Source organism: Dermacentor silvarum, chromosome 1, assembly GCF_013339745.2.
Source record: "Dermacentor silvarum isolate Dsil-2018 chromosome 1, BIME_Dsil_1.4, whole genome shotgun sequence".
NCBI lineage: Eukaryota > Metazoa > Arthropoda > Arachnida > Ixodida > Ixodidae > Dermacentor > Dermacentor silvarum.
Window position 1 is genome coordinate 362,169,026 of NC_051154.1, and position 10,185 is coordinate 362,179,210.

The following is a 10,185-nucleotide window of genomic DNA, read 5'->3' on the forward strand; positions in this document are numbered from 1 at the left end:
CAAGTTCTTCAAAAGGGACATGGCAGAGTCCCTAATCGAGTTATAGAAGAATGCTACGAAGAAAACAAACACACCGTCCTTTCGACATCCCATTGATCCTGATTCCGAAACTAATGACCCGTGAAACTGCTTTCTGTGGAAGCATACCGACCAATAAGCTTAACGAAACTGATTACAAGATCCTTTATGAAAGTTCTGGCTCCGTTTCCAAAGTGTTATCAGTCCCTTGTAGGTCCACATCAGATTTGCGGAAGTAAAGGAAGATCATTCTTACAAATATTCACGTGCAAGAACTGTTCTCGAATGTTGCGACGCTACTGCATCGAGTTGCAATGGTACAACTGGATTTGAACAAGGCTTTTGATAGAGTTGTGCATGAAATTCTGTTCCCTCATCCTGAAGCACGTCAATGTAGGATCTGTAATTCTAGATGGTGAAAATGGTCTATGATAAGTACAGCGAGACTTGTCATCACACGAAGAAACTAAGGCCCAAATTCTGAACGTTCCTTTCCTTCGACCATTTTCCCTACCCTTACTCAAGGAGCCCTTCGTGCTTCCTAGCATCAAGGGTGCGCGACGGGCGGCAGCGCATTCTGAAAGCCCCCTTCACCAGTCCTAAGGAGAGGACCACCTCAACGAGGAGAGAAACGAAGTGTCGCCCGTCTGGGTCCGAGGGTTCTTGTGAACAATTGCAACCAAACGCCTTTATTAAGCCAAATAAATGAATGCTGGCCTTATTATTTTAGCACAAAATATCTACGGAGACGTATAGATGCTTTCTTTGCTACTTTGCTTATTTCATCTAAACATTTTCAACGAAAAAAACCGAAAACGGATGACGTCTGGCAACAGCGCCCGCATCATCGTGCCTGCGTCATCGTTTGCGTCATCGTTGCCGTCATCGTTGCCGTCATCGAAGCCGCTATCTTCGTCCGAACACGCAGTACTCCGCGCCCTCGCTACTAGCCACCGTACCCTCGCCTGCTCGCGTCAAACAGAAGGCGACACTGCGCTTGCGCACGCGGACATCACGTGGGAAAGCATTGCGGGGGAGCGCTCGTTCAGGGACAGTAGTGAGCAAAGGAGACACAACGGTACTGTATGCGTTTCCTTACGGCGATGACTAACCAAGGAACCCTTCATTGATGGCGCCTCAATAAGGAAGCTTTGAGAATTGACGTAGGCGTCCTAGAATCAATGAAGTATTCCTTGTTAAGGTGAGGAACGTTTCAGAATTTGGGCCTATGTGAAATGATTCGTGTTGAAACATCTGTAAAACAAGGCTGTTGTTTGTCATCCCTCCTCTTTGATCTTTACCTAGAACACTTTTGTTTAAGAGTACTTGCAAATCCGAGTATTCGAGGCTACACTTTCTTCAACAGTGAAGTTAAATCCTCGCTTATGCGGATGATATAGCTGCATTTTGCGCAAATGAAGAAAGCGTGTACGAAGTTGTAAAAGAGGCTAATAATTTTTGTAGAGCAACAGGAAGCATGATAAGCTGGAATAAATGTCTTGGGTTCTGGCATGGCAGCTGGGAGAGTGCTCCAGACATGATGTGCAACATAAAATGGAGCACAACTCCGATAGCTATCTAGGAGTTCAACTAAAACACTATAAGGACAGCAAAGACTATTGGACAGATGAAGAAAGACGAGTTAAATTACAAACAGAAAAATGGCGGGGGGTCATAATTTTTCTATGTTCTCATGAGCAGCCGTTTGTAATGGGTTTTGATAGCTAAGGTGTACTATGTGCTCCAGGTGTTAAGCATGACTAGGGTTTCTGTACATAAACTGCACAGAGTGTTTGCAGTCTTTATCTGGGGATCGACTTGGGAGCGCATGAGTCGTTGCAACCTTTTTCATAAAGTTAAAGACGGAGGGCTTGGGGCTATCGCACCTGTTTTTAAGCAGATTGTGACGAGTTTTTTCTTCTTGCGTGATCAAGGTGACGTATTTCTTCGAACTGTAATCCAAGTGCGATTACGAGATGCCTTGCCAGACTACGTTGTATCAGCGTATTTTTTAGGCCAGTGTTCTTATCTGGCTACCTACGCGAAGTTGTAGTGGCTATGCAGATTCTTAGGTCCAGATTTTCCTACGAATACTTATCGACTGTGACACGTAAGCGATTGTACAAAGACTTAGTTGATGTTTTTTTGCCAATTTCTGTGTACCGCGGGCTGTACCAGCTGGGCTCAGAGCGTGACGTCCTCAAGCGTGTTAAGCGAATGCCAGTGAAAGCCTCAATGAAATCCTTTTTTTTTTTCAATTGCATACCGATACCCTCCCTGTAAAACAATGGCTGCAGAGCAAGGCCTCTTCGTTCCATGGTCTGTAAACTGCCTAATATGTAGAAAACCGGAATCAATTGAACATATTTTTCTTGATTGCGATGACGCGATGTTCCCATGGGATGTGCTTCAAAGGACTTTAAAAAGGAGCTACCTTTAAGCGCTTTCGGAATTCGTTACTTACCTTGTGTGGAACCAGAGGGTGTACCAAGTGATCTGTTCATGGTGATGTGTATGCGCAGTGTCTGGCGAACAAGAATGGACGTCAGACATGCGCATTTGAGTCCAAGATCGGCAAGAGATTATTTCATTGAAACTGTTGTCTACATGCGAGATGTATACAAGGCACTAGATGATCCTCCAGAATGGATTACTGTTTTGGATCGTTTGGCCAAAATCACGCCATTTTAAAACACACGAACTAGCCGAGTGGCTAGGGATTTTCCCTGTACATTTTGTTTGCAATTGCTGTATCTGTGAAATGTTTAACACAAGGTAATAAAGAAAGCGTAGGTGGTTCAGTTGTAGAATACTCGCCTGCCATGCGGGTGGCCCGGGTTCGATTCCCGGCCGACGCAATTTTTCAATTTTTTTCTCGCTTCTTGGTGTTTGACAAAGTGGAGTGCTCCTATTAATAAAGAGCAACATGAAGAAGCACTTGGGTGCTATTACATAAAATAATCCAAACTGTTTTGATTCCAATTTCTGCAATCCGCCTCCACGATTAGTCAAAACATTTTCGGGCCCCTCCCAACTGTCACGCGACGTCACAACAACCGCAATAGCTCCCAATCTGATATAACGTGTAAACCACTGATTACGCATGATGAAACCGCACTAAAGAAAAATAATCATTCCTGATTGGCGCTCTTCACAATTAGCCCTGTGATATTGGTCCCATGTTTTCTGGCTACGTCCACTTCGCCTGTCAGTCACGTGACCTCACAAACCGCGAAAACTCATCACGCCAAAGTGACGTGTACACGGAAAAAAATGCAACATTATGCGAAACAAACTGATTTTTTTTCTGAATAGCCACAGACTGCCCCGTCCGAAAAAGAATGGAAGATGGCTGCCCGCCGATAGCTGAGTCCTTTGCTACTCGCACCTGCTGGTGAGCATCCTATTTATTTGCGCATGATAAACCTTCTTGCGTGGCAGTAACACGTTATCGAGCCCTTTCGGCAGGCATACTACATCGCTCTGCCAAGTCTTCCTTGCTGAGGATCCGTTTTAGCGGCATTGTTATCCTTCCGTTGCACGCCCGCCGCGATTTCGACCAGCCACCGCAAGCTAAGAAAGGCGAAGCGGAACAATCGCAGAAGCCGGCACCAACTCTTCATGCGGTTATTTATTTTCACTGTGCTGGCTCGGCCCCATTGAAACCCATCTCCACGAGAGCCTGCTCCTCACTTCTTGTCAGCCAATTAGATAACAAACACCTCTCAGTGCAGGCAATGTTATTCGTTTTGAAAGCGAACAAAGGTGACCTTCTATAAACGAGGAGAGTGTTTGATTGGGTTGTTCAGACAACGCTGTGCGTCACTGCCCGATGCTTGCGTCGGTGGTTACGTAAATGTGTTGACAGGAGTTGTAATCAAAAGTGTTTGGAATCATTTTACGTTATAGAGCGCCTCGTTCCGCTAAGGAAACGCCCAGTCAAATGCCAGCTATGTGTAAGTGAGAAATTGCGCGCGAGCGCATTGCTGGAGATAGCGAGACGTTAAGAAATTTTCATTGCTATGCAAAGAGTGCGGTTCCACGGACTGAGCGTCGACGTCGGTGGTTGAGTGGTAGAGTGGTAGAATACTCGCCTGCCACGCGGGTGCCCCGGGTTCGATTCCCGGCCAACGCAATTTTTGAAAATTTGTGTCCGCTTCTTGGTGTTTGACAAGGCCTAGAGTTCCCATTAATAAAGAGAAACATGAAGAAGTCCATGTTTAGCTACGGAAACGTCCGGTAAAAGGCCAGCGTTGTATGTGTGAGAAAGTGCTCGCATGCGCATTGCCCCAGATACAGCAATTTTCATTGCTATGCAAGGAGGGCTGTTCCGCGGATTGGCGACGGTGGTTGAGGGGGATTGGATCCACTCCGGCCACCACAGCCTGCGGACGTGGAATGTCGGCTCCCGGACGGGCAGTTCTTGCGGCCCCAAATGGCCGCGGCAGCAGGTTTATGGATGCTGCCACACAGGATTACCAGATTATTTTGCCGTTGACCGCTTTGCTGAACTCTCCCGCTTTTGGGTTATAATATTCGCGCGTGACGCGTTTTCTGCCTCAGAAAGTTCCTAAAAATTGTCGCGAATTCCATGGCAGGAAGGTGTGTTTGATCAGATGGCATGTGTGACGCGGACACCATTGTACACGCTTGAATATACGTGAGCAACAAGTGATTGCGCTCCTATTTATTACATGAGATTCGAATTGCCGACGACCGTGTTCACCACTATCATTGTCATTTGAATGCTGCTTTTCTATCTGAGCTCATGGTCGCACATAATCAACAGCCTATTTTTATGTCCACTGCAGGGCGAAGACCTCTCCCAGAAATCTCCCGTTACTCTTGTCTTGCGCTAGCTGATTCCAATTTGCGCCTAAAATTTCTCAATTTCATGAGATCACCTAATTTTCTGCCGTCCTCGATTGCACTTCCCTTCCCTTGGCACCCATCTTGTAACTCTAATGATTCATCGGTTATCTATCCTACGCATTACATGTCCTGCCCAGCTCCATTTTTTCCTCTTAATGTCATTTAGAATATCGCCTATCCCCGTTTGCTCTCTGATCCACACTGCTTTCTTCGTGTCTCTTAGCGTTTCTCCTAAGATTTTTCGTTCCATCGCTCTTTTTTCGGTCCTTAACTTGTTCTCGAGATTCTTTGTTAAACTCCAAGTTTCTGCCCCATATGTTTCCACCGGTATAACGCAATGATGTTTTTTTTTTTCAATGACAGTGGGAAGCTTCCATTCTCTATTTGGTAATGCCTGCCGTATACACCCCAGCCCAATTTTATTCTTCTATAAATTTCCTACTCATGATCAGTGTCCCCGGTGAGTAATTGACCTAGATAAACGCACTCGTGCACAAACTTAGAGGCCGACTGGCGATCATGAACTCTTGTTCCCTTGCCACCCTATTCAACATTAGCTTTGTCTTCTCAATATTAATAGTCAGCCCCACTCTTAGACTTTCTCGGTTAAGGCCCTGAATTGTTTTTTGCAATTCATCCTCAGTGTTGCTGAACAGAACAATCTCATCTGTAATCCGAAGGTTGTTTAGATAGTCGTCGTTGATCATACAATAAAGAGTCATATTCATCATTCGAATTTTCTGGTACTATAGTTCTCTTTTTTCGCCTTCATTACACGGTCACGGCTTGTATATCAATTCGTCGCTATCGGATAGCTATGACTAGTGCCGCGTCAAGAAAAAAGCGCTAATGCTGAGCACATTTTTAGCTTCTGAAAGCATTTATAAACTGCAAGTTGTTGGTAATAAGTTGCACGACATCTGAGCACAAATGGGAAATTTTCACACTTTTGCATCATGTTTCGAATTTTCCAAGTGAGTAATTATGGAGCACTGTAAGCAATGGTTGGTGTCAGCAGGTGCTACCACGTGTGTACGGAGGGGACGAAGGGATGAAGGACGAACCACGTGCTGTTCTAAATCTTTTAAAATGAAATTGTTAAGGCTTACGTGCAAAAACTGTGATATATGTTTATGAGGCACACCGTAGTGGGAAACTCGGATGAATTTTGACCACCGGAGGTTCTTGTCGTGCATCCAATGCACGTACACGTCTTTTTTTTCATTTCGCTTCCATCGAAATACGACCGCCGTAGCTGGCAGGTTTTAAATATGGAAGCTTTACGTTCCCGTCCTAAAACAGTTGCACTCGACTTAACTGGTTCCGCTCTGATTTAAGAGCAATCTTTACCTCGGGACTCCTATCTAAACAAATGAGAAAGGAGAAATAGTTTTTCTCGGCAACCGCTGCACCAAATTTGATTAGGCATGTGGCATTTGAAAGCAAAAGTTACCATCTAGTGTCTGTCGGAAGCGAATTTTTTATTTAGGTTATGGATTTTTAAAAATATGGCTGCAATTAGCAATTTTTCAAAAATACTAAATGTTCAAGCTTATAACCATCTAACTGAGCAATAAATAATGATATCGCGATTCTGTAAATTGTATCTAATAGTACGTCTGAACCAGAAAAATTGAATGTACTGTACGTGACTCTCAAATATAACACTAATGTGTGATTAGGGCTCTTGCACAACCTTTGTAAACATGGCAACGAGTTAACGTAAGATGTAAAGTGGTATATCAAGTTTGTCTGCTTTGGATGCTAAAAAATAGTAATATGGGTAAACAAAAGAAAAGCGCACAGTAAACAATTGCGTAACTCTGCTGACCTACACCTCTTAGAGAATCTAAAGTAGCCAAATTATATATATATATATATATATATATATATTGTCACGAGCAATGGCAAAGACAAAGGCATTGTAGTGGGGCTGGGTCAGAGGCTCTCTTGTCGGACTGAAAACCTGCTGGAACCTGTGCGCTCTGTGCAGTCTTGACTAGGCAAGCGCTAGCCGTTCACGGTTCATTAAATACTCCCCGTAACATCTTTTTGGTGGAGGCTGCGGGCTCTATTCCACCCGGCCCTGGATCTTCAGAGCGGACGCCACGTTTCTCCCGCCTCCATGGCCGAAGACAGTACGCAGTCATCGCAGCCGGCGCCCGCGGCGCCGGCAACCGTGGTCCTTTCGCAGCCCCTCGACGCCGGCACGTTTTGCGGCACGGACAACAAAGACCTGGACGATTGGCTCCTATTGTACGAGCGCGTCAGCAAGCACCACAGGTGGGATGAGACTCTAATGCTTGCCAACGTCATTTTCTACCTACGAGGCACGGCTCGGGTGTGGTTTAACACGCACGAAGAAGAACTTACAAGTTGGGACCTATGCAAGGAGAAGATGCGTGCATTGTTTGGCCGATCGGCCGCGCGCCAAAATGACAGCCCGGCACGAGCTGGCGGCCAGAGCTCAGACGTCCACGGAGTCGTACGTCGCATACATTCAAGACGTACTAGCCTTGTGCCATACCATTGACAAAGACATGCCAGAGACGGACAAGGTTGGCCACGTGTTGAAAGGCATCGCTGACGATGCCTGCAACATCCTCATGTGTAAGAACTGCACCACGGTTGACTCCATTATCACAGAATGCCGGCGGTTTGAACAAGCAAAAAGCAGGCGGATTACTCAGCGCTTTAACAGACTCCCGAATACAGCTGCGACCTCCTCGTGCGATGATCCCGTGACGCCCCCTCCGTTCTCGCCGCCTAACAACTTGGCCAGGATTGTTCGCCAGGAGCTCGAAGCCATGGCTCCAGCCGCTTATCAGGCACCTGCTCACGACCATTTGGCGACAATATCTCCCATTCAGGCCGTCGTACGTCAGGTGGTTGCAAATATGGGCGTAGTATTTCCACAAGCCCCCAGTTACGCCCCTCCGCCCATGTGCGCTTCCGGTCCTCCCACTGAACACCACACCGCCCCAATTGTTGCTGCTGCCGCTTCCGCTCCCCGGTTCACACCCCGATACCGCAACGCTTCTGAGTGGAGGACGGCTGACGATCGACCAATCTGTTTTTCTTGCTCTCGCGTCGGCCACATTTCACGCCACTGCCGCAATCGTCGGAATTACCGACCAAGTTTCCCTGGTGACCGCCGCCAAGATCGTGGCCCGTACTACAGCACATCTTTTCTTGACGACCAACTCCCGGCCCGTGATCCTCACCGTCTTTCTTCGCGCTCAGAATCGACCTACGCCGATATTGCCGCACAAGGACACTGGTCCAGCCGATCGCCGTCACCTCAGAGTCGCCAGTCGCGCTCCCCTCAACGCCATCGCTCTCCTTCTCCGGCTTCCTCTGGAAACCACCCGGGAAACTAGCCAGTGCAGCTCCGGGAGGTGAGGCTGCATTGACGACAAGGACCGCTAAACCTCTATCGACCCCTACTTCAAGACGCAATTTGCTCGGTGTTCTCGTCGACGGCGTGCCCGTTACTGCTCGCATCGATACTGGCGCCCACATATCTGTTATGAGTTCTACGCTCTGACGCCGCCTACGCAAAGTGCTGACACCTGCCGTCTCTCCTACTGTGCGAGTAGCTGACGGCACCCGAACACCTGTTCTTGATATGTGCACTGCCCGCGTTACTGTTGCCGGCCACCACACTTCAGTTCTCTTCGCCGTTCTGACGCTTGCCCACATGATGTTATTCTTGGCATTGACTTCTTGAGCGCCCACTCTGCCCTCATCGATTGTTCTTCTGGCATTTTGCGGCTTGAACTGCCATTGTGTCCTGATGACACCGCATCAAGTAACGCTCGCCTACGTTCCCTGGAGTTTCTACGACTACCCGCGCTGGCTGCTACCTACGTCCTTATGTCACCGTTTCCCCCAGTCCCTGATGGTGAATATGTGGTCGCTCCCCTCACAGATCTGATCCTCTCGCGGAACATCGCACTTCCCCATACCGTAGTGCTTATTGCCAACAACAAAACGTTGCTTCCAGTACTCAACTTTTCTACTTCGACCCATGTTCTTCCTCAAGGAATTTCACTAGCCGAACTGTCACCTTTGGAAGAATGTATTGTTTCTGCATTCGCTGCTGACGCTGAGACCGCGACGCAACCTGCCATACCGGCGCCAACCCAGGCACTTCTGGACAAAATGATATCCCCCGACCTCCTACCTTCCCAAAGTGAAGCACTCCGTGGTGTCCTATTTTCGTACTTTGACGTATTTGATGTTGCGAACAGTCCACTAGGACGTACACATGTAGTGGCCCACCGCATCGACACTGGAGACGCCAGCCCCCTTCACAAGCACCCTTACCGAGTATCTCACTCTGAGCGCGAAGTCATCAAAAAGGAGGTAGAGAAAATGCTTGATAAAGATGTTATACAGCCTTCCTCTAGCCCTTGGGCATCCCCTGTAGTGCTTGTGAAAAAGAAGGACAACAGCTGGCGGTTTTGCGTCGATTATCGCCATCTCAATTGGGTAACGAAGAAGGATGTGTATCCTCTCCCACGAATTGATGATGCGCTCGACTGCCTCCATGGTGCCAAATATTTCTCGTCGCTAGATCTCCGCTCGGGATACTGGCAAATTGCCGTCGATGACCGCGACCGCGAGAAGACCGCATTCATCACACCCGACGGCCTCTACCAATTTAAGGTTATGCCTTTTGGGTTGTGTAATGCTCCTGCAACTTTTGAACGCATGATGGACACTCTTCTACGCGGTCTGAAATGGTCCACCTGTCTTTGTTATCTGGACGACGTCATCGTTTTCTCGCCCAGCTTTGACTGCCACCTCCCTCGTCTGTCGGCCATTCTCTACATCTTTCGCCGGGCTGCCCTCCAGCTCAATTTGTCTAAGTGTACCTTTGGGCGCCGCCAGATCAAATTACTTGGACACTTAGTCGACGCTACTGGTGTCCAACCGGACCCTGACAAGGTCCGTGCCGTCCGCGAGTTCCCAGTTCCACGGTCCACGAAAGAAGTACGCAGCTTTCTTGGGCTCTGCTCCTAGTTTCGCTGCTTTATTCTCAACTTCGCGGACATTGCTCGACCCCTCATGGACCTACTCAAAAATGATGCGGCCTTTTCTTGGGGCACGGACCAAGCGCCTTCCTTTGCGTCGTTGATTTCTGCCCTCACTACACCACCTGTGCTGGCACTGGCTCATTTTGACCCGGCTGCTAGAACAGAACTTCGCACTGACTCAAGCGGCCATGGCATTGGTGCTATCCTCGCCCAAACACAGAACGGAGCCAACCGTGTGATAGCGTATGCTAGT

The 10,185-nt window shown here is 47.8% G+C and overlaps 1 non-coding gene across 1 annotated transcript; it reads left to right on the plus strand.

The window, feature by feature from the left end:
* Window positions 1-2,805: 2,805 nt before the first annotated feature.
* Window positions 2,806-2,876, plus strand: Trnag-gcc (transfer RNA glycine (anticodon GCC)). The gene has a single exon. It is a non-coding gene; the product is annotated as a tRNA-Gly (tRNA).
* The last annotated feature ends 7,309 nt before the right edge of the window (window positions 2,877-10,185 follow it).